Here is a 25,201-nt window from a genome sequence, read left to right as displayed (position 1 = left end):
ATCTGACTGGAGATATGAAGACTGGAGAAATAAGAGTGGATGTGATTGGTGTGTAAAAGATATATAAAGCCACGGGAGGAGAGAAAAGCAGGCAGCAGAAGGAGAGAATGTGAGGCATTCCGACATGTAGAGGCCCAGGAGAGTGTGTCAAGGAAACAGATGTAGCATTTAATGTACTCTAAATGGAGGCCAAACCCCAGGCATAAGATACATGAGAGAAGGACTCAAACATTGCCTAAACATGCTGAAAGCTGTGGCACTCTGGCATGTTAACTTTCTGCTGTGGTGAAAATAAAGATGAAAATCATTTCATCTGAGTTAGCAAATATTATGGAAAAATAAACGAAGAACTTTATTCCATGAGGGTGTTTATAACAAGTGATCGTCTCCGTATCACTGATGACCTCGTAAGCAGTTCTTCACTGAGACTGTGATTTGTCTTAGTATGGGGGTGTCTGCATCCTGGGATGGGTTCAGAGAATTATACAGCACACCTGTGTTTACTCAAGATTTTAAGAGTCCTGTTCAGTAATACTGAGTCATTTCCCCATGGCTTGTAGAAGTTAAAGATGGGGTGGGGATCTTACATATAGGTGTAAAATCTCTGGATTAGTTTTACAGATGGGATGGTTCAGTCTAATTAGTTCTTTGTAACCAAGCCCTTAGGAGTCTTCTACAGGGACTTTTCTTATGTTAATATGATAAGTGAGGCATGTCAAATCCCAGCTCTGCCACTTTCTGGCTGTGTGTCCTGAGACAAGTTATCCAAGTCCTCCAGTTTCCAATTTCCTCATCTGTAAGATGATGACAACACTTCACTAGCTTGTTGTGAGACTTAATGAGGTACCATATACTGATTGACTAGTGTCACTAGACTAGGTACCATGTGCCTAATTCCTCAGTGAGTAGGTAGGAGGTGCTTAATAAATTCTGGTCTCTTCTCTGTCTTTTAATCTCAATAGTTCGTGGGCAAACACTACAACCTATGATAACCCCAAGAAATGCTAACTGTGGCCCCATTGGCTACATTATTTTTTGAATGCAAAAATTAAAGCTAAAATGTTACGCTTTTAGGTCATTTCCTGAGTCTGTGGTCCTTTTTATGAGCTGGCAGAGAGAAAATTGCCCAGGCAATTTCATTGCTATTTCAGTTTGAGAAAGATTCTCAGTCAGTGAGCAGCGTTCTTTCTAGGTCTGGTTCATTTCTTCGACATTGCTATGGTGCTAGTAACTTCAGTATTTAAATTCTGGAATACTCATTAAGAACAGAGAAAGTTCCTATTAACTGCTTGCCAGATTTCCCTATTGCACATAAGTAATTTGTCACAGAAACATTGTAACTTTTTTACATAATTAATTCAACCAGTATATACTGAGACCCTGCTAGGTGTCCAACATGGTAGAGACAGTAGAGTGACAAAGATACGTAAAATAGACACAGTCCCTGCCCTCACTGTTACACATGCCAAGATTCACCAACCCATTCCACTGGCAGAGAAATGACTTTCTTCCCCTGCTAAATTCCTAAGAGGTCTTTTACTCAGCTAGAAAAGCAACTTGTTTAAGATCCCTAGAATTGCTTAGAAACATGAACCAAAGGCTATTGCCATCTTTTCCCAGATGGCTTTCTCTTTAATCAAAGAATAGAACCTGTTTGATTTGTGTTTGCATGTTTTCAATTACAAAAATAATGCACACTTGTTTTAAAATGTATTAATCTCCTTTAAAATGGAAGTTTTCTCCTCTTTGCTAGAGGAGAAGCTATTAATTGCTAGAATTTAATGTCTATACTTCTAGACATTTTTCTATACAAATACTTATTTCTGATACTCACCCTCATCCCACGTGTACACATTGTACTTGTTTTGTTTTTACCATGATAATATCACATTTACATGCTACTCTATAACTTGAACTTGATTTTTAACACAGCAATATATCATGAACATGTTACCATTTTGTTTATTAATCTATCTACTTCATTAGTGCGCTGTACAATAGCCATAGAATAAATAAATCATAGTTTGTTTTTTAACCATTCTTCTACTGATGGAACTTTAGATCATTTCCAGTGTATTGCTATTATAGACAATTATTTAGTAAATACCCTGTACATATATTTTCACATTTATGTCAGCTTGTCTATAGGATGGATTCCTACAAGCTGACAAGTGGAAGTGCTGCGTCAAAGGGGTTGTGCATTTTAAACTCAGATAGTGTGAAACTGCCTTCAAGAAAGGCAATATTAGCACAATATGAGAATGCCCATTTCTTCCCTCCCTCTCTAATATTGAATATTATTATCATTCTTAATATTTGCCAATCCGAAAGGCAAAAAATAAGATTTCATTTTATTTTTTAGAAATGGGGGACTCACTCTGTCACCTAGGCTAGGGTGCAGTGGTATGATCATAGCTCACTTCAGCCTTGAACTCCTTCCACCTCAAGGGATCCTCCCACCTCCTCCTCCTGAGTAGCTAGAACTATAGGTGTATGCCACCAAGCCAGGCCAATTTTTTTCTTTTTTTGTAGAGATGGGGTCTCACTGTGTTGCCCAGGCTGATTTTTAACTCCGGGCCCCAAGCGATCCTCTGATCTCAGCCTCCCAAAGTACTGGGATTGTAGGTGTGAGCTGCCATTCCCAGCCTGGGATTTTATTTTAGTTTGTAGATTTCTGGTGTCTATTCTGACATATGTTAAACAAAAATTATGGAGGCCATTGTTTTGGACTGAGATCCCACATTAGGCTCCAACAAACCAGACCAAATCAAAATGGAGTCACTCATGCTAAATGCCACATAAACAAATTGAAATTTTATAGCAGCAGACATATCACAAAACAGACCAGTTTTTCATGAAAACAGGAGACTCCAGTCTACCTGAGTCAGCTTAAGGAAGTCTCATCTGCTTTAACTCTTACATAAAAAATAATCTGACATTAACCAATCAGCTTTTAATATTTTTATTTTTATAGACAGAGTCTGGCTGTGTCACCTCGGCTGGAGTGTAGTGGCATGACCATAACTCACTACAGCCTCGAATTCCTGGGCTCAAGTCATCCTCCCGCCTCAGCCTCCTGAGTAGCTAGGACCACAGTTACATGCCACTATGCCTGGCTCATTTTTTTTTATTTTTATTTTTGTAGAGATGAGATCTCACTATGTTGCCCAGGCTGGTCTTGAACTCCTGGCCTCAAGTGATCCTCCTACCTTGGCCTCCGAAGTGCTGGGATTACAGGTATGGGCTCAGTCAGGTTTTTTATTTTCTGTTGTTCTGTTTCCTTGTCCCCACTTTACAAAACCCACTGTTCTGTCATTGCCCAGGGTGAGCTATTGTTCTATTTTTGTAGAATTGGAGGATGCCCAAATTCATGAGTTGAAAATAAGAGTCAATTAGATCTATAAGTAAATTTGTGGTAATTTTGTTTTTGATGTGTGTAAAAAGCTTGGAAGTCACCATTCCCATCCCTACGAGAAAAAGCTGGACAAACTAAAAATCAATGACTTTTTTGGATCTATGAGAGAACTGAACTTTCAGAATAAACCACACCCTGAGATCTGGAGACAGGTGCATTCAGAGAGATACTGGCAGAAGCCACTGGAGGAATAAGAGTGGCAACATTTACTTCATTGGTAAATGTGAATAATACTATAAGTTGAGTGTAGACTATTGTGACAGTGAGAACACATTATCCTCAATCATAGGGGTATTAAATACTTCTTCCCACAATTTTGAGGTCTTTCTCCCTCGGAATCCCACCAGGTTCTCAGGGTAAGGAGTTAAGAAAACCCCCCTTTTGGCCCTGGAAGGGAGATGGAAAGAGTAACAATAGTGTAACCCTCCCAGATTCTTCTCTATAACAAAAGCCTACTCTCCAAGGGTAAAGTCTTTACTATAGTAGTCTCCCCTCGCTTATCCATAGTTTTGCTTTTCATGGTTTGTCACCTGTAGTATAGTATAGTATAGTATAGTATAGTATAGTATAGTATAGTATAGTACAGTACAGTATAGTACAGTACAGTATAGTATACTATAAAGATATTTTCAGAGAGAAATCACATTCACATAACTTTTATTACAGTATGTTATAATTTTTCTATTTTATTATTAGTTATTGTTAATCTCTTACTGTGCCTAATGCAGAAATTAAACTTTACCACAGGTGCATAGGAAAAAAAACATGGCATATGTAGAGTTCAGTACTATCTGAGGTTTCAGGCATCCACTGGGGGTCTTGGAAGGTATCAGCCACAAATAAGTGGAGACTACTGTATAGGGCAATACTGAAGCCTTATTCCACCTGGTGGAGTGGATTGTCACCCTACTCCACTTACTAGCCTTCCTGTCTAACCTAAAAGAAACAAAAGGAAAACCAAAGCAAACATAGTAGGGCACTAGGAGTAGAGTATGGTAGGAGAAGGGGGGGTCGGGTGATATGGGATCTTATATCAGGGAAGAGGGACAGAAACATTTGTGAAGGCCACAGCCCTGAGACATAGGCCCACTGAAAGACAGAGACTTAATTAGAAGATTATAGAACACCTCCCCTCCTCCATACTTTACCACCATACCAATACACTTTCAATGGATTACAGTTGAAAGAACTGCGTGATCCAGACTCTTTCTGAGTGGCAATACAAAAGGAACCACAAAGGCAAGAGAGAGGACAAAAACAAGGACACTAGAGGAATCTGAAGACTCTGGAACTTAAGCTACAACGATAATTAAACACAACCCAACTCCAGGCCAGATTAACATAAATCCTCACACCAAAGGCCTGTTTCCTTCAGTACCTATTAGAAATACATAATATTGATTGGGTGCAATGACTCATGCCTGTAATCCCAACACTTTGGGAGGCCGAGGTGGGAGGATCATGAGGTCAAGAGTTCAAGACCAGCCTGACCAACATGGTGAAACCCCGAATCTACTAAAAATACAAAAATTAGCTGGGCGTGGTGGCATGCGCCTGTCATCCCAGCTACTCAGGAAGCTGAGGTAGGAGAATCGCTTGAACCCAGGAGGCGGAGGTTGCAGTGAGCCGAGATTGCGCCACTGCACTCCAGCCTGGGCAATAGAGTGAGACTCCATCTCAAAAAAAAAAAAAAAAAAAAAAAGAAATACGTAATATCCGGCTCTCAACAAAAAATCACAAGGCACACTAAAAGATAAGAAAGGAACAGCCAGAAGAAGGGACAGAGAGATCATCAGAACTAGAATCAGATATGACACAGATGTTGGAATTATCACACAAGGAATTTAAAATTACTGATTCATATGTTATGGGCTCAAATGGAAAAATAAACAGCATGTAACACCAAATGGATAATGTCAGCAGAGAGATAGAAACTATTAATATAAGAAACAAATGGAAATACTAGAAATGGAAAACTGTAACAAAGATGAAGAATGCCTTCAACAGGTTTACCTACTGGACATAGCTGAAGAAAAAACAGAATCAGTGCATTTGAACATAGTTTAAATAGAAACTTCCCAAATTGAAGCACAAAGAGGAAAAAGAATATCAAAAAGTCAGAACAATGAAGAACTGTGGACAATATCAAAAGGGGTAACATATGCATAATTAAAATACTGGAAGGATAAGACAACAAAAATTATGATCAAATATTTGAAATAAAGGTTTCTTGGTAAATTAGATTATCAGACATATAAACTGCCTATTTGGGATAAAGCAAAAAAGGAGGTTGGTTAGTCCACCTATAAATTTTATGTATTCTCATCACATGTGTTTGAATATCTGATCATTAAGTCTCTCATTACCTTGGTAGGAACAGTCTAGAGGATTTTCTGCAGTGAGTTAATGGTTTTTTTTTCAACTCAAAGATGAGTTATCTTTTCAGGGAATGAGGTGTTGAGAGTGAGGGATATAGAAAACAGCAATAATATAAGAGTACAGACAGGCATGTGGCTCACGCCTGTAATCCTAACACTTTGGGAGGCCGAGGCAGGCCTATCACTTGAGCCCAGGAGTTGAGACCAGACTGGGCAACATGGTGAAACTCCCTTCTAAATAAAATACAAAAAATTAGCCGGGCATTGTGGTGTGTGCCTGTAGTCCCAGCTACTCTGGAGGCTGAGGTGGGAGGATTGCTTGAGCCCAGGAGGCAGAAGTTGCTGTGAGCCAAGATAGCACCACTGCATTCCAGCATGGGTGACAGAGGAACACCCTGTCTCAAAAGGAAATTAAATATATATATATATATATATATATATATATATATAAAGAATATAACTTTTTTATAAGATTTGTTTTATGCTGCAAATTCCTACGTGAACTCATTAAATGGATATATATTTATCACAGGGAAAACAATATGAATATTAATAGAAGGATGACAGCTTAGTCTTGAGTGGTATGAGTCGTGAAAAGAATGAGTAAAAAAAACATTCAAAAGAGTCTCATTCACCAAGAGCTGAACCTTTCACAAGGTTTAGCTTTCACGACTTGAGGCATTTGTGTAATTGTTATGATTTTCATGAGGCTGCATGCAAACCTTCTGATTTTACTAGGTAAGAATTTCCAGCAGTTTCTTGTCAGGCATGGGCTGTTACATGAGTTCCCTCCCCTGAGTTATGACAGTCTAGCCAGCACCGTACTCAAAAGGGACCCTGAGCCCTTTAGCATCTTTTACCAGGTCCAGAGAGTTTCAAGAATCTTTGAAGTTGGCAGGGCACGGTGGCTCACGCCTGTAATCCCAGCACTTTGGTAGGCCAAGATGGGCGGATCATGAGGTCAGGAGTTTGAGACCAGCCTCGCCAACATAGTGAAACCTCATCTTTACTAAAAATACAAAAACTAGCCGGGTGTGGTGGCACGTGCCTGTAGTCCCAGCTACTCGGGAGGCGGGAGAATCGCTTAAACCCGGGAGGTGGAGGTTGCAGTGAGCCAAGACCACGCCATTGCACTCCAACCTGCGTGACAGAGTGAGACTCCATCTCAAAAAAAAAAAAAAAAAAAAAGACTTTGAAGTTGATGGTGCAATGGAGCGTAACTTTCTGTTCAAAGAGCAATATCTTCCAAATCAAATTAAGTAAACCTCATTTCAAGCACACTTTTCCCTTGTTGCTAAATTGAAATCCATTTTTTCTCCCCACCAAATTTGGGAGGAGCCACATAGTGGATCTTCCCCAAAATACCAAATAGAGTTGCATCTCCTATGGCAGTTTAATGACTGAGCATTAAGAGCCAGAGTCTAAACTGAGTCCAGGATCTCACAAAATCTGCTCTAGTGCCTGCCTAGAGAACACAGCAGGGGATTTTCTGTCTTAAGTAGCTAGGCACGCCATGCATCTGAAATGAGAAGCATGCCCTAAAATGTTCACAGCATGTTGCAGTTGAATGTTTTCTATCTTCTTCAGAAGATAAACTGGAGTAGTTTTGTTTTGTTTTCTCTGACTAAAAAAAAAAAAGTACAACAAAACATGATGGGGAGGGGAGACAAGTCAAACAAACAATTCCACATGTTTCTTGTGCATGACCCGCTTTCAGACAGGGCAATATGTGTGCAGAGCTAAAGCTCTGCCATCTCACAATGCAAGAAGATGACTCTGTAAAATTCCCTGGAGTGAGGTGATAAGGATGAGGCAAAGAGGGAGAAAAAAACCTGAAACAAAGTTGTAATTTGGGGCTAGAAAGCATGCCCACACCAGTCCAGAAAAGCAGAGAATTCTTGCCCTTTTTTTTTTATCTCCAAAGTTCTATTTCTTTACGAAGTCATTGAGAACCACAACCTATCCAAAATGAATCACAGAAAATCCAGTCTCAGCATTTATTTTTAAATAACACATCTAGTCATATTATGGGGAGTCATAAATACATATAAATTAAAAATCCAGGCATTTAAAAACATGTGTGTAGCCTTCTAAAATCCAAGGAAACATTGAGAGCTATTTATTTTTGAATATGAGCATTATTTGGGTGGCAATCTTTGAAGGTTTTCTTTTACTGGTAAAAGACAGTGATATATCTTGCCCCGATGAAGGCAAACCTGACAGCCTTGTAAGGTAGAGTCAGGGAGACTTATTAGCCAAGACTTTTCAGAAGCCAATTCATTTTGATAAATGATTTTTATCAAATGTCTTCTGAAGAAACTGCGATGTCCATCCTGAAATTTTCCTTTGCAGGCACCTATTGCAAAGAGTGCATCTGATTCTAGATAATAGTTTCTGATTTGAGTGAAGGCTACTGTTCTTTTGCATTTGCTTTCCTATTGATTTCCACAGCTATGTTTGTCCTTCTATGAGTATGAGAGCCATAGCCTGATGTGACCCCTGGTAGTGAGTGTACATCTACATGTAAGTGGTATAGAGCTTCCTGGCTCTGAAACATGTGTGAGCACACAAAGCTTTCTTTACTTTTTAATCTCACGATCAGTGGATTTATTGGGATGGTGCCGACATAAAAAATGAAATGAAACATCTGTGTCTAACAGCTGCACAAAATTTGGATTCATGTGAACTGTTCTGACATCACACATTCTGCATGTGAGTTCCATGAGTAGTCTCCGTATGGTGCTAATACAATAACATGCCTACAAAGTCCCTGTGGTTTATGGTGTGATGAACTCCAGAGCTGAGGAAACAAAGCCAGGAAGCCTACACCATTTGCTGAATGGAGCTGGCTTTGGGTGATATCTTGTTCTCATTGAACTACTCAGTTTCACTAGGGATAAGAAGCCAGACTGGGCATGGTACCAACAATAAGCTTCCTGATGGGGATGTTGGTCACCACTCCTCTAAAGTGGTAGGAGAGAAGTCTCACAATTATTTTTGCCTTACTCCATAGAAAAATAGATGTGGGAGGCCAAATGAGTGATGGATGGGTAAGTGAAGCAAGTTTACCCCTCCTAGGCAGTCAGGAAAAGACAGGTAAAAAGAGAGACAGAAAACATACGTAATGTCTCAATGCAAATCCTGGAAAGATACAGCAATCCTTTGCTGGGAGGCTGGAGTCATGCCCAGGGTACATGGTAGCATTGATCAGATCAGTGACACACCACACTGACCTACAGCTGTAAACAAGCCACACATGTTCTCTTTCTTCTGCTAAAGACAGGGGCTATAGGAATTTGGCAAATAGTTGTGTTGCTCTGACAGACTACACATGTAGCCTAGAAAAAAAAAATCTGTTCTTATTTAATTTTTTTAAAAAAGACTCAAAGCCACTTGGTTATCTATTGGCCAATTAACCACATAGAGGAAGACTTTTGAAAAATATCTAGCAGCAGCTCAGCTTTCCCTATTTGCTCAGCATAGCTGGATTGCTTCCCTCACATCAGTTGCTAGGATCAGAAAGTATACATTGCAAGTGTAGCATTATAAACAAATTCATCTGATAGATTTTTCAGGTCCAATGAACTTATAAAATGCAATACTCATTTGCATGAGAGAATTACTAAGTGGATACATCAAGTCGGGGCTCCTTCATATTTTAAAGCGGCATCTATTGGCTATGTGTAATAGTGCATCCTAGCTCTGTTGGGCAGTATAAATACACAAGCAGAAAGGGATCTATCAGAGCTGAATTTCGAGAGTTGTGAATGTGGAGACAGAGAATCTTGGGCACAGGTGTGATTTCCATGGTCTGAGGAAGAACAATGTGAAAAGAAGGGAGAAAAAAGAAAGTAAGGATAGGAGAAAAATCAGAAGAGTGATACAATTCTCAAAGGCCTATCAAGCATTTTTATATACAAAACATCCAATATTACCTAGCTAATTTTTTTCTCCAATGGAACAGCTTTAATTTTCTTAAAAGAAATTATTAGAAAGACAAAACTACATTAATAGAAAAATTACTTCATAAACAATTTTACTAAAATTTATTCACTCTATAAAAATGAGAAACTCCTGTGATTTTAATGGACACTTAAGTAAAATATAAGTTAAGAGATAAGCTAAATAATGGAATCATCATAGCGTACATTTTAAAGCCAGCTTAAAAATTCTCCTTTATTGTGACCATCATGCTGTTCCTCTCCTCTGTCATCATGGCTAATGCAGAGATGATTGTCAAAGAAAAGCAAATGGGTTTGTGAGGAATTCTAATCTTCTAATCTCCTGGGGCCCACTGTGGTGGCTTAGATCCACCCCACTGCTGCTGAAATCAGAGTCTATTTTGGAGCTCTAGGCAGGTTCTAGAGCCTTCTCTAATTACCCCAACTGGAATTAAACAAACTATACAGCGTTAATGAACTGTGTGGCCACATCTGCCTCTGCCAGACACGTTACAGCCCTGCTGCATGCTGTTAGGCTACCACACACTAATTATCCTTTGAGTTTTCTGCACATTCTTTTCCAAACAAGGCAGCCCTGCCAACTTGTCAACAGGGCATTTACTCTAAAAATGAAGTTACTTTATTTTTTGCCTGAGAATGCCCACAGTCACTTTCTCACAGACAGGAATGGAAGCAGGATTGTATCTTTCTTTTTTTTTCTGCCTCTTTAAGTGAATGGAGAGGGGGAAAAAACCTCTGTAAGCTGATATATACCTTCTTTGGTGGTTGTAGTGCTGCAAGTTTTTCTGATTTAGACCAGAGAAGAAGAAATGTCACCATTCTCAGCTGGTAGGAAAAAAAAAAAAAAAAAAAAACATGTAGGTGGACGGTGTGAAATTTAAGCAGACTTGGGAAAGAACTAATCCACATGTGGAGTTCTCCACTGGAGATGCGTTTTGACAGCTCTCTGGTAATACCCTGTTTTGGTTTGCCCACTTCATGTTAATGCATGAGGCAGCATGTTATAGCTGAAACAGCAAGGGTTTTGAGGTCAAGTGTCCCAGCCCTGACGCTTTTAGTTAGGCCAGTCACTTACTTTTCTGAGCTTCAGTTTCTTCATCTGACAATTGGAGATAAAGACACCTAACTCAATGAGTTGCTGTGAGAAGTTAAATAACAATAAATATAGAAGTGCTTTATATCACTGCTTGCCACTTGCTATAGCTGTGTGACCTTGTGCAAATTACTTAATCTCTGTGCCCTGGTTTCTTCATCTGTAAAATGAGGGTAATAGTACTATCCTTGCCCCTCTGCACTGTGCTAAGGATTGAATAAATTAAGATATGTAAAGTGCTTAGGATACTGTTTAGCACTAAATGTTTTCTGTGATTTCTATTTATCAGATGCTGTACATGTTATTTTTCCAGATGTTCTTAACTTCATACTAACTTAAACAGAGCAAAACCTATATTTATAACTCAACTATTACTGAGTATTTTATCCGAAGCACTAAGATAGGTTCTGTATAGAAATATAAATTAGGTGGATGATGATCTATTTTGCAAAAGAAAATAACAAGGCACTGCTTCAATTCAACAATTCACTTTGACAGCACCCACTATTGTTTTCAACACAATGCAGAATATGAAGCATGAAACATATCCTCCAGGAATGTTTTAAATATATTTTTTATTCTAATATGAATGCATGGTCATGATAGAGAATTTTAGAAAATATTGATAAGCAATAATAATAATAATGATGCTATAAAACTGAAATCACTACTATTGCACTCTATGCTACCACAAAGAGATACCTATGTCTTACATTTTGGTTTAAGCTATTTTAAATCAAATTTTAATTTTTTTAATTGGTTGTGTGTTTATGTGTGTGTAAGTGTGTAGGTGCATAAAATTGAAATCTAATGGCTTTTTAAAATGTAATAGATCATAAACATTTTTCCACATCACTAAGTATTCTCTCCCTTATTATATTTTAATTTTTATTTAGAAATAGTTTTGAAGTTAAAGAAGAGTCATAAAAAGTAGTACAGAGATACTTGGAGACTATGCAAAATTCTGTTTCTACTTAAACATTCACCCATTCTTTTTAGCATCCTTGGAGGATTTAACCTGAAGCAATGGTTACTATGGGGTTTAACGGTACTTTTATATTTCCCCCAGGCCTTCTATATTTATAATAACTGAGATTCTTTTCTAAAGAAAAGCTTTCCCTTTCTCCCACTTATGTATTTATTTAATCATTTATTCATTTATTTGTGAGATCATGGATATTTAATTTATTCTTTTAGTTATAAACTAACATTGTACTCTTATTCTTTTAGTTATAAACTAACATTGTACTCTTATTATTTATTTTGTTGCTCAAATTGTTTCACGGGAGCTTTTTCAGATTGGTTCCTGCACATTTTTTATGTTTTTTTCTTTTTATTTATTTTTTTTAAATTTCCTTACATTGAAACACCACAAGATATCTAAACTCATATTTATTTCATTGCCCCAGCCCTAGAATCAGACAGTTCTCCAATGATTCCTGGTTCCTATTGTTGGAGGACAGTATTTAGAAACCAGTATCATTAGGAGTTAGGTGCTCTCCTTTTAACTGAGATATCATTGTTTCTAACTCCTTTCAGTGGCTACAGTTTGGAGATATATGCAGATGTATATCTGTGTGTGTGTGTATATATATATGTGTGTGTGTATATATATACACACACACATATTGTATACACACTAGCTCATACACATATATATACATATATATACACACACATATTGTATACACACTAACTCATACACAGAGCTATCTATATATCTATTTCTGTAAATTTTCTGTAAATATTTATATGTATATGTATGTTTTAATTTTTAAAATTAAAATTTAATATATACAATGGATAATACACCATTGCCAAGTGGCATTGATCTAAGGAATGTAAGACTGGTTCAACTTTTAAAAAATCAATCATCATAAGCTATTAACAGATTACAAAAGAAAATAGATACAGAAAATGCATCTGACAAAACTCCGCTTGTATTCATGATACAAACTTTCAGCAAGGTAGAAATAAAGAAAACTTGTGGCTGGGTGTGGTGGCTCATGCCTGTAATCTCAGCACTTTGGGAGGCCAAGGCAGGCGGATCACCTAAGGTCAGGAGTTCAAGACCAGCCTGGCCAACATGGTGAAACCCCATCTCTACTAAAAATACAAAAAAAATTAGCTGGGCATGGTGGCACACAACTGTAATCCCAGCTAAGTAGGAGAATCGCTTGAACCTGGGAGGTGGAGGTTGCAGTGAGCCAAGATTGTTCCATTGCACTCCAGCCTGGGCAACAAGAGCAAAACTCCATCTAAAAAAAGAAAGAAAGAGAGAGAGAGAGAGAAAGAAAGAGAAAAGAAAAGAAAGAAAGATTGCTTAAATTAATAAAAAATATCTACAAAAAATCTACATCTAACATCACAACATCACACTTAATGGTAAAAGATTGAAGACTGTTTCCTGGAGATGGAGAACAAAGCAAAGGTATCTTCTTTCACAATTTGCATTTAATATCACCCTGGGAATACTAGCCATTATAATAAGACAAGACATAGAAATAAAGGGGATGTCAGCTCTATTCACAGATAACGTAACTATGTAGATTTCCTATATAGATATTTCTAAACAACTTACACACAACTTCCTGGAACTAACTAATGAATTTAATAAAGTCTCAGGATATGAAGTCAATGCATACAAATCAATGGTATTTCTATACAATAGCAGGAAAATTGGGATTCAAAATTAAAATAACAATACCATTTATAATAGCACAAAAAATCACATAAGTATAAAACTGAAACAAATTATGTGGGATCTGTATGTTGAAAAGTACAAAACACTGAAGACAAAATCTGAGAAGATCCAAATAAGTGGAGAAATATACCAAGTTCATAGATGAGAAGATGCAGTATTGTTCAGATAGAGGTTAATTCTGTCCAATTTGTTATACTGATTCAGTGAAATTTCAATCAAAATTCCAGCAGCCTTTTATGTAGATGTTGACTGCTGGTTTAAAAATTTATACAGAAAGGCAAAGGAACTAGACTTGCCAAAAATTTTTGAAAACAAATAATGTTGAAGGGCTCACTAATTTAAAGTGTTATTGTAATGCTACAGTAATGAAGACTGTGGTAATGTAGAAACAACAGATACATATATCAGTGGAACAGAGAAGAGAAACCAGAAATAAACCCACATAAATACAGTCAACTGATTTTTGACAATGATACAAATGCAAGTCAATAGAGAGAAGAAAGTCTCTTCAAATAAATGGCCTGGGAACAACTGAATGTCCACATTTTAGTCTATCTTGGCTACCATAACAAAATATCATAGACTGGGTGGCTCATAAACAATAGAAATTTATTGTTCACAGTTCTGGAAGCTGGAAATTCCAAGATCAAGGTGTGGGAAAATTTACTGTCTAGGGAATGCCGGCTTTCTAGTCCATAGACAACCATTATTTTGCTGTGTCTTCACATGGCAGAAAGGCCAACAAACTCTCTGGGTTCCCTTTTATAAGGACCTTCATTAACTAACCACCTCTCATAGCCTTACTCCCTAATACCATCACCTTGAGGGTTAGGATTTCAACTTGTAAATTTTGGGAGAAACACAAACATTTAAACCATAACAGTCCATATACTAAAAAGACAAAAAAGAACCCCAGTCTGTATCTCACAGCTCATATAAAATTAACTCAAAATGGATCATAGACCTAAACATAAAGCATAAAACCATAAAACTTTTTTGAGAAAAAAAACAGGAGAAAGTCACGCCAGGCGCAGTGGTTCACACCTGTAATCCTAGCACTTTGGGAGGCCAACGTGGGCAGATCACGAGGTTGGGAGTTCAAGACCAGCCTGGCCAACGTGTGTATGACCTTGGGTTAGGCCACTGAACAAAGTTCAACTTTGTAGTTCAGGAGACATTTGACAATGTCTGCAACATTTTTTATTGTTATAATTGGGGCCTGTGTATGTGTGTGTGCATGTGCATGCACACATGCACACTACAGGCATTGATGGGTAGAGGCCAGGAATACTACTAAACATCCAACAATGCACAGGATAGGTCCCCACAACAAATAATTATCTGGTCCAAAATGTCAATTGTGCATCTGTTGAGAAATCCTGAGTTAGGAAAACAGGTTTTAGATATGACACCTAAAGTGTGATTTATGAAAGAAAAAATTGATAAACTGTATTAAATTTTTAAAAAACTTTTGTTCTGCAAAAACTTTGGATCTTTGATTAAGAGAATAAGAAAGACAAGCCACAAACTAAGAGAAAATATTTTAAAATCACATCTGTCAAAGGACTTATATCCAAAGTATATAAAGAACTCATAAACTCAACAACCAGAAAACAAAAAACCCAATTTTTAAACAAAAAATTGAAACAGAGTTTTCACTAAAGAACATATTTAGGCCAGGCGTGGTGGCTCACGCCTGTAATCCCAGCACTTTGGGAGGCTGAGGTGGGCAGATCACGAGGTCAGGAGATCGAGACCATCCTGGCTAACACGGTAAAACCCCATCTCTACTAAAAATACAAAAAAATTAGCCAGGCATGGTGGCACGCGCCTATAGTCCCAGCTACTTGGGAGGCTGAGGCAGGAGAATCGCTTGAACCTGGGAGGTGGTGGTTGCAGTGAGCTGAGATCACGCCACTGCACTCCAGCCTGGGCAACAGAGCAAGACTCCATCCGCCCTCCCCCCCAAAAAAGAACATATTTAGATGTAAAATAAGCATAATAAAAAATGCTCTTTAGTAATCATTAGGGAAATACAAATTAAAACCACACCAAAAACCCCACAACATGCCTATTTGAATAGTTATAATTTTAAAACCTGGCAATACGAAGTGCTGGTGAGAATTTTGAGCAGTTGGAATTCATATACATTGCTGGTAGGAATGCAAAATGGCACAGCCACTTTGGGAAACAGTTTGGCAGTTTCTTATAAAGTTAAACATATACCTACCATACGACCCAGCAATCTCATGCCTAGCTATATATCCAAAACAAAAGAAAAGATGTTCAAACTATAGGAGAGGATCCTCTCTACCCTTCAAATTCTTAGTTAGAACAGACTCCTATAACAAAAGGCAGATTAACAAGAGGAAAACAAATTTAACAGCATGTATACCTTATGTATACATGGGAGATACCAAGAGAAATAAGTAAATCCCAAAGGTGTGGCTTTGAATTCAGGCTTAAATACAGTTGTCTACTGAAACAAAGAGGGAAGGATGTGAGGAAGGACAAACATAAGGAGATGCCCAGGAAAGCAGGATAACAAGGGTAAGATTTCTTACACAGACTTAAGTCCGGTGCCTTGTCCATTGATAACAGTCTCTAGTGATGTAATGTTATCCTTCTCTTCATAGTACATAGGGAGACACCCTTATAAATAGAGATTTCCTTTATAGACATAAATGTCCTTTATAAAAGGGTAACTTCTGCTCTGTTTTCAGATCTTCTTCTGCATCTACAGTTTCTCAAAATGATTAGCACAAAACAATCCATATGCCAAAGAAGCATATTTTGAGGTGGCATATTCTGGTATCCTACAATACAAACACCTATGGGTAAATATTTGTAGCTAATTTAAAAATTGGAAACAACCTAGATGTACCACAAATTGTGGTACATACATGTAACGGAATGCCACCAGCAATAAACCTGAATGAACCAGTGATTCACAAAACAACATAGATAAATCTTACCTGCATTTTGAGAGGCTGGACCCAGAATTGTTTGATTCTATTCATATGGCACTCTGGAGAAAGCAAAACTATAGGGAGGAAAACAGATGAGTAGGTAGTGGATCAGGGGTTGGGGGGGTGGGTTGTCTATGAAGGGGTAGCACAAGGAAAGTTTGGGGTCATGGAATTATTATTTATAGAATTATAGTGGTCCATAGTACAATTCTGTGCATTTGCCAACACTGATAGAACTGTACCACAAGAAGTAAATTTTATTACATGTAAATTTTTTAAAAAACTCAACAAGGATAAAAAAAATGTGGCACATATACACCATGCAATACTATGCAGCCATAAAAAAGAATGAGATCATGTCCTTTGCAGGGACATGGATGAAGCTGGAAGACATCAATCTCAGCAAACTAACACAGGAACAGAAAACCAAACAGTGGGAGTTGAACAATGAGAACACATGGACACAGGGAGGGGAACATCACACACTGGGACCTGTTGGGGGCCTGTCTCCCTCCCTTGTTGGGCAAGGGGAGGGAGGGCTTAAAACTTAGATGACGGATTGATAGGTACAGCAAACCACCATGGTACATGTATACCTATGTAAGAAACCTGCACTTTCTGCACATGTATCCCAGAACTTAAAGTAAAATTAAAACAACAACAACAAAACCTCAACCAGGATGTAAGAGAAAAGATGGAATGCAGATTGTGAGAAATACATTTTACTATGCTACAAATTAATCATATAACTTCCCTGAAAGGGATGGGGAAGAAATAAGCTGACCTGAATAAGGATCAGCTAAGTAAGAGTTTCCAGAAAACCCTTCAGCTCCCCTAAGAAACTTTGGAAAACAGCACCAGACCTGCCCCAGTGAAACCTGGTGCCATGCAAGCCCCCATGGTCCCAGTCTCCAGGCTGGAAATTGTGGACAAAACTTTTAAGATGCTCCAACACCAGGTCTATTCTGTGTCCTCAGGCATCAGGCTGACCCCAGTGCCTTCAGATTTTGAGCCTGTTGTTTGTTCTGACACTTTAGCTCTCTGATAAGTTCAAAGAAAGTTCTGAATTTGAAGTTAACTCAGTTACTTTCATTGTAAGGGTAAGAATGATGTCTCTTCTATCTCTCTATAGAGTGGAAGTCCTTTCTTTCAATTTTTAATGGCTAAATTGTATTTCATTAAATGAATATGTAATTTACTTGATTTAACCAATCCCAATCACTTACTATTGTGCCTTTAGGCAATTTTCCACTTTTTGCTATTATAAACAAAGTTAATTGACCCTTGTAAGCATCTTTGAGCTGCTATAAAGGGATACCTGAGGTTGGGTAATTTATAAAGAAAAAAGATTTATTTGGCTCATGGTTCTGCAGGCTGTACAAGAATCATGGTGCCAGCATCTGCTTCTGTTGAGGACTTCAGGTTGCTTCTACTCATGGTGGAAGGCAAAGGGGAACTGCTGTATGCAGAGATCACATGGCAAGAGAGCCAGCAAGAGAGACGGGAGGAAGGGGCGAGGCTCTTCTGAACAACCAGCTCTTGTGAGAACTAACAGAGTGAGAATTCACTCATTACCATGAGGATAGCACCAAGCCATTCATGAGGGACCCGCCCCCATGACCCAAACACCTCCCACCAGGCCTCACCTCCAACGCTGGGGCTCAAATTTCAACATGAGGTTTGGAGGGGTCAAATATTCAAACCATAGCAAGGGGAGAAGACATTTCCTCATGAAGAAGCAATATAAATTGAAATACAACCTATAGAATTTATATAGACATTATACAATCTGCAGAAGCACATTCTGGGACTGAAAAAGGATTGCACTAATGAATTCTGTCATAGATGTGTTTCTTGTTCTCATTTTAGAATAAATGATATCCATATCAGATTATCTCGGTGATTAGCACAATGGCTTTGATTTAAAAATAGGAAGCCTACATGTTGACTGTTCCCTGATGCTGACTGCTATAGCCTATGTGCTCTACCCAACCCAGAAAGGGTGCCTCTCCTTCACCCAAACACGCAGCTGTATCAGTGTTTTGGTGAAAAGGAAGATGGATTTCAGCTGCCCTGAAAAACAAAGAAAAGTTGAAGATGGCTTCTTCCCCTTCTCTCCCTCCTCCTCCTCTTCCTTCTTCTTTTTCTTCTTCTTTCTCTTCCTCCTCCTCCTCCTCCTCTCCCCACCTCCACTCTACTCCTCCTCCCCCACCTCCTCCTCTTCCTCCTCCTTCTGTGAAATAAGCCTGACTTACTGGTAGGAGAGTCTGTCTTGAATCAAAAATGGGTTGGCCGGGCACAGTGGCTTACGTCTGTAATCCCAGCACTTTGGGAGGCCGAGGCGGGTGGATCACTTGAGGTCAGGAGTTCGAGACCAGCCTGGCCAACATGGTGAAACACTGTCTCTACTAAAAATACAAAAATTAGCCAGGCGTGGTGGCAGGCGCCTGTAATCCCAACTACTCAGGAGGCTGAGGTGGGAGAATGGCCCACCTCCCGCCTCCGGGAGGCGGAGGTTGCAGTGAGCCAAGATCACACCACCACACACCAGCCTGGGAAACAGAGCAAGACTCCATCAAAAAAAAAAAAAAAAAAAAAAGGGTTAACTGAATTACAACAGGAAACGTCTCCAAAATGTCTCCAGTACAGCCCAGCTTGCTCCAGGTCCCAATTGGTGAAGCGAGCATCTCATCCCTGCTTCCTTCAACTCTGGATTTAACAGGTAGCTACCCTAAGGTGCCCTGGCAAAGTGATCTGGACCTTGAGATTTCTGCTTTCAGGATTGCCTAAAGAAGAATTAATAGTTGCCAAAAGAAAAGCAGTAATCAGGAACCCTGTCTCTAAATGTAGCTAATTTCTATTTAATTGGCGAGTAACTACATTTAAAATAAACACGAGTCGGTAATCAAAAACAGGAGGTTAAAGGATAGGCAATTGTAGAAGACAGAGAGAATTACTAGGCCAAAACAAAGCTGAGGGAGAGTGGAGAGACATGCTGCTTCAGAGAAAACATGGTCAGGAGAAGAGGAATTGTCGCTGCTGTGGGCCTCACAGATCTCATAAAGATTTATATCAGGTTTTATTTGTGTTTGTTAGTCATCAACGAAACTGATTTTAATCACCAACTGGTCTTTAATTATGAAGCATTCGCTCCTTTATTACATAAAAATTAAAAACACATGTAAGCGGCAATTTTAAAACTATCAAACGGGTTGAGTTTGGCACCTCCTTGTGCAACCCCAGAGAAAGAGGCAGAGATTGGACAGGTTTCTAGAAAACCCTTCAGCTCCCCAGGCATTTGCTGAACCCCTGGCTGCTGGCAGTATGGGCTTTCAGGCAACCGCGGCGACGGCTCCCCTCCAGGGGAAGAATGTGGAATCCGCAGAGCTGGGTTGAGGCACATCCGCTGCCAAACTGTCTCCAGCATTTGTAATCCCTGCTTTTCGGCACCACCCAAGATGTACTAAGGCGCCTTGTAAAGACTCACTCCCGTGGCCTGTGGGGTTCGGCATTGAAAGGGGGTGGGAGAGGAAAGGAAAGAGAAGGGGAAAGGGTAAGAATGGCTTGAGTGAGATCCCTAAGCTGTAAGCAAGTTCTTCAAATTGAGTTTTCCTTTGAGGCAGACATTTTCCAGTTAAACTTTAAACTCAAAAGCTTGTCCTATTTATCTCCAAAATGCAGGCTATGTGTCTCCCTCCTACTTAGCATGAAATTATTTCTTCTTTTTCCTTCATTAGAAATTAGGATTGATTTTTTTAAAGATAAAATTTGTATTCCTGCTTAATTTTTAGGCTCATTTGGAAGCAGTGCATTTTTATCAGAGGGACTGAAAAGCCTTTCGAAAATCAGTAAAGAAAAAGGAGCGCGCATGAGAGTCACGGTGAGTAGCACTTCTCATCAAACTAGCTGCCCAGGGGTGTTAAAGTGCTTTCTAAAAAGGGAACTAACAGGGCTGCTCACCATTTACTGTTTTCTAAGAGCCTTAGCTAAATTAATCATAGCACACACTAGCCCTGTAAGGTAAAATGATTCCTGGTGTTTTGAAAGCAATCAGCGATCCACAAAGAGGGAAGTAATGTCTCCCAGAACCAAGATTAAAACTCCGACGTTGAGGGAATCTCCACTCCCTTCCTGTCATCAAAGGCCAGCTTGTTTGTATCCAAGCAGGGTCTTGGGTGAGCCAAGCTCTGTTAAAGTGACCACAGGAATGAGAGGCCACCACACAAGTGAGGATGCTGGGGACAGTCCATCTTCTGGGGCTGTGTGAATGCAAGCTTAGTGGTGGGGGCTGTCACATTTTAAGTGGACAGGTGTGAGTCCCAGGCCTCCTGCTCGGAGACTCAAACCCAGCTGAGGCTTGCCCAGGAGGGTCTGGCTTCATCCTGGGCCACCCACACACTGGCAGGCCTGTGCACATGGAGGCCAGTTCCCTTCCTGCATTAGCCATGGCATGGATTCCTACTGACATCTGTACAGCCAGAGCGAAAGCCTGTAATTTCCATAGAATCCAGTTCTTTGAGTCAGAACTCCCAGATAAATGTTTGTTTTATTTTTCTTTACAGGTCAAATCATGTGATTGTAGGGAAAGCCTAGGCTATCAGGGAGGGAAGAGATTGGATAAATTATTTGAAAAGTAAGCCTGTGAATTGCTGGGGAGGAACAATAGCCTGCCTCTTATCTGGAGCCTTTCCAAGGAAAAGCAAAGGGGACCCTAGAAGTCTTCCTGGGAGACAGTTTAATTCTGAAAACAAAGCAGTACTTCACCTCTTGTGTGCTGGGTAGAGCTGTAAAACAGAACACAGTCAAAATAGTCATTAGGGCCACATCAATATCTCCCCAAAGTCAGGCGAGCATTCCCAGGAAGCTGGGGGTCTGTGGCAGTTGCACACGTCAACCTCCTTTCTCCATTGTCACACAGCAGAAGAGCGTGTTCCATTCCACTAGAGTTGGGGGGGTTGAATAATTTATTGACTGAAAACTGGGGGCCTGAGTTAGATGGTAAACAAGTTTAGAGTGCTGTTTTTTGTTTTTTAAGTTACGTTTGTTTTATATATTGAAGTGTTTAAAATACATTTTAAAAATTCAAAACACTCCAGAAATTCAGCAACTTGAGGAGACAATAGTGACGAACATTTTATGGCAACATTTGGACACTTTAAAGATTATTTCAGGAACTTTAATGCTGATAAATAAGAGAAGGGACAACTTTTCCTAACTATAACATTTCGGCACCTGAGTACAGAGATCAAAACAAGAGCGAGCATTTCAAATTCATATTGTGAAGCACCTACAAAAAGATTATTCTGTTAGCCTTCACAATGTGGACAGTTCATCTTTTCATCTTATCAAATAAAAATATACCCAAATTCTTGAACAGGCATTCAGTTAGGAAAAGAGGGTGGGGTGATGAAATGTGTTCTCATTCAGCAAACACTTTGCAGATATTTCTAGTCAAAGATCCCTGTGGTCTAGGCTAGTAAGAGAAAAACGTGCCCTCTGCCCAGTGACAGCGGCTTCACGGGGATCAGCTTTCACCAATGCAGGCAGGGGAACAAAGGGCAGGCTTCATCTGCCTGCATCCCACAGGCCCTTGCGCAGGGGAGTTCCATTTCAGTGCCCATCACATGACCTCTCAGGCCAAAACGCTTTTTAATAATTCTGATTTTGAATATCAAATGGAAGTGAAAACTACATTTAGGAAGGAAGGGCTCTATCCTTATTGAAGGACATGCTGTATGAAAACAGGTTGGGCAGGCACTAGCTCTTGTAGAGCTGTGGTTCTCAGCTTTGGCAACACACTGGATCACCTCCTCTAAAAGGTGCTGATGCCTGCTTTCCTCCCTCCTCTGCCCCTAAAGAAAGTAGAATTTAATTTTAAGCTCTAGGGTGTGGCCTGGGCATCAGGACTTTTTTTTTTTTTGACAGTCTCACTGTGTCACCCAGGCTAGAGTGCAGTGTGCAATATTGGCTCACTGCAGCCTTGATGTCCCAGGTTCCAGATCCTTCTGCCTCAGCCCCCTAAGTAGCTAGGATTACAGGCACGCACCACCACACCAGGCTAATTTTTGTATTTTTTGTAGAGACGGTCTTTCACCATGTTGCCCCGGCTGGTCTTGAACTCCTGAGCTCAAGCGATCCACCCGCCTCAGCCTCCCAAAATGCTGGGATTACAGACATAAGCCACAGCCCCTGGCCGGCATCAGGATTTTTAAAAGCTCCCCAAGTGCAGTCAAGGTTGAGAACAGCTGCTCTAGTGTGATTTAATACAGCATTCGAGGCCTCTCATAATCTAGCCTCAGCCTAATTTTTCCTTCCCCCACCCCATCTCAGCCTGTACATAAGCCACAGAGACATTCTCACTGTTCTCTGAATGTACTTGGCTCATTCATATTTCCTGGCTTTCTTGCACACGTGTTGTCTGACTCTGGGCACCTAAGGAAAGCTCAGCTCCAGTGTCCTCTCCTCTTCTGTGAAACCTTTCCTGTCAAGCCCACCTTCACTACTAAGTCACTCCTTGCTTCTTGATCAGATGGAAGAATGCTTTGTGCATATCTCTACTGGAGCCCTTCTCACTTTACATTAAAGATATCTGTATATAGGTCAGCCCACTCCCCTCCCCAGTGGCATGTGGACCCTTCGTAGCTTCAGCAATAAGCACAGGGCTTGGTTTCTATGAATACTTATTGAGTGAATGGATGAATGAATGCCAATCTTGTACATTGTTGATGTTCACCACATTAAACCCAGTTCTCAAACCAGGATCACTTGGGAGATTCTGAGTCAGTAATCTGAAAGTCTGTATCATTCCTACTCAAAGTGTGGTCCATAAGCCAGCAGTGGCTATATTATCTGGGAGCTTGTTGCAAATGCAGAATATGTATTTTAACAAGATCCCCAGGCAATTCATATGCACATTACACTTTGAGCTATATTTTTAACAAGCTCCCAGGTGATTCCTTTGTAGCCCGGCTGCTGACCCACATTTGGTAACCACTGTTCTGGACCGTCATTTACTGAATGGAGTGGTCCCTGTGTGATTGCCTACAGGTTTCTTCTAGTCTCCCATTTTTCTTCCTAGTTAACAAAGCCCAAATTTTGTTTGGAAGGGTGATCAGCCCTTCACCCACCAGGCCTTTGCCTCAGGGAAGCTTGACCCCACCTTTAGACCCCATTTTAGGCCTGAGTAGTCCGAAGGCATATCCCAATCCCCTGGCCAGGGATTAGTTTAGGGATAGACATGTGACCAAATTCAGCTCACTAAAATGTGAGTCTGCAGGGGCAATCTAGAAAAAGTGACCTCTTCCCTAAGAGAAAGCCACAGGAGGAGAAAAAAATGTCTCAGGACATTGTCCTGCCAAAACACGATGTCTTGGACGTCCTGATTCTGTCTTGCTACCTGCAACACAAGGAAATCCAACACTGAGGGGTCAGAGCAGAGGGACAGAAAGCACCTGGATCTTATGACATTGTTGAGCTCTTTTGTCTCTTGACTTCTAGTTATGAGATGTAATTTTCTTACTGTTAAAGTCATTTCTTTTCCTTGCAACCAAAAGCATTCATTGATACACTGAATATAGTACAATATTTATTCAATCAATAAATGCCTGGCAAATTACTCAAGTATGAGTAATTGTAGTTTGTCTCACAGCTATTCTTTCAAGTAAAAGTGATGCTCCATGACAAAAATGGCTAGTTTACCTTGAAACACAAACAACTGCACAAGTGCTTTTCCTTGAGACAAGTATTGTACTTTCATATGCAACAGATGTATGTGCTTTATGCATGTTCCCGTTTCATAACACAGAGTATTAGAAACATGTATACTTCAGGGTTGAGATCTCATAAAATGAGTAGTTTTCACAGCTTCATCGAAGATACCCTTAAATGAAACTTGCAGGTTTTTTTTTTTTTTGAGTACTAGGAAATGAGTGGCAGTAAAGAATACAATAACCATTAATATAGTTAGGTGCTACTGCCTTGGATTGTGCTAAGGCATCGGCAGTTTTCATCATCATTGCTTTGACATCATCAGGGCAGGTGTCAATACAGTGAAAAAGGTAAATGGCATCTTGGTGTGATTATGGAAATAGATTGATCCAATGGACCACCTGAAGTAGACTTGGCCTCCCCAGGGATCTCAGAGAACTGCTATAGTAGGTGATTACTTGGGAAACAAAATCTGTTAGGAGAAGTTATGGATACAAAATGGTTATTGTTGAGGCCTGGAAGAAACTGAATTATGTGCCATATCATGGTTCTGACTCCTTTATTTGGGTCAATGTCACTATTGCCTCAGTGATTGCCAGCACATGGGGCTGGTAACAGAGGAGTCCTAGGAGTATCCAGGTGCTAAGGTGCTTGTGAGGCCTTAGGCTGGAGGGCACAGCAAATGGGCTCACCCAGTGCTACCAGTTACAGACACATTCACAAGACTGTGAATCCACAACTAAGTTCTTTATTTCCCTCTTCAGCCTGTTAGGTAATTTATCTTGTACTCAGCTTAGAAACGCACTATTTCATGTAGTCTGATTTCTGTTGATAATTCTTAAAATACTCTTATTAGTGAAGTCGTCTAAGTTCAGCCTTTTCTTGGGCTAAAATTTCTCCGATGCAGAATAACTATTAAATAATGAATGTGTTGTTTCACTCGGAGGGGCATCAAGATTCCCTCAAGCAGCAC

General features: G+C 39.7%; 1 long non-coding RNA gene across 1 annotated transcript in view; it reads left to right on the top strand.

The window, feature by feature from the left end:
* LOC134732912 (uncharacterized) overlaps nt 1–24,130 on the top strand; it is a 70,187-nt gene extending 46,057 nt beyond the window's left edge. The window contains exons 2-3 of the long non-coding RNA XR_010116468.1: nt 20,313–20,401; nt 22,602–24,130. This is a non-coding gene — a long non-coding RNA (uncharacterized lncRNA). The remainder of the gene's footprint in view (nt 1–20,312; nt 20,402–22,601) is intronic.
* Nucleotides 24,131–25,201: the final 1,071 nt, after the last annotated feature.

Source organism: Symphalangus syndactylus, chromosome 17 (assembly GCF_028878055.3).
Source record: "Symphalangus syndactylus isolate Jambi chromosome 17, NHGRI_mSymSyn1-v2.1_pri, whole genome shotgun sequence".
NCBI lineage: Eukaryota > Metazoa > Chordata > Mammalia > Primates > Hylobatidae > Symphalangus > Symphalangus syndactylus.
Note: the sequence above shows the minus strand (reverse complement) of the source record. Positions and strands in the feature narration are given on the sequence as shown.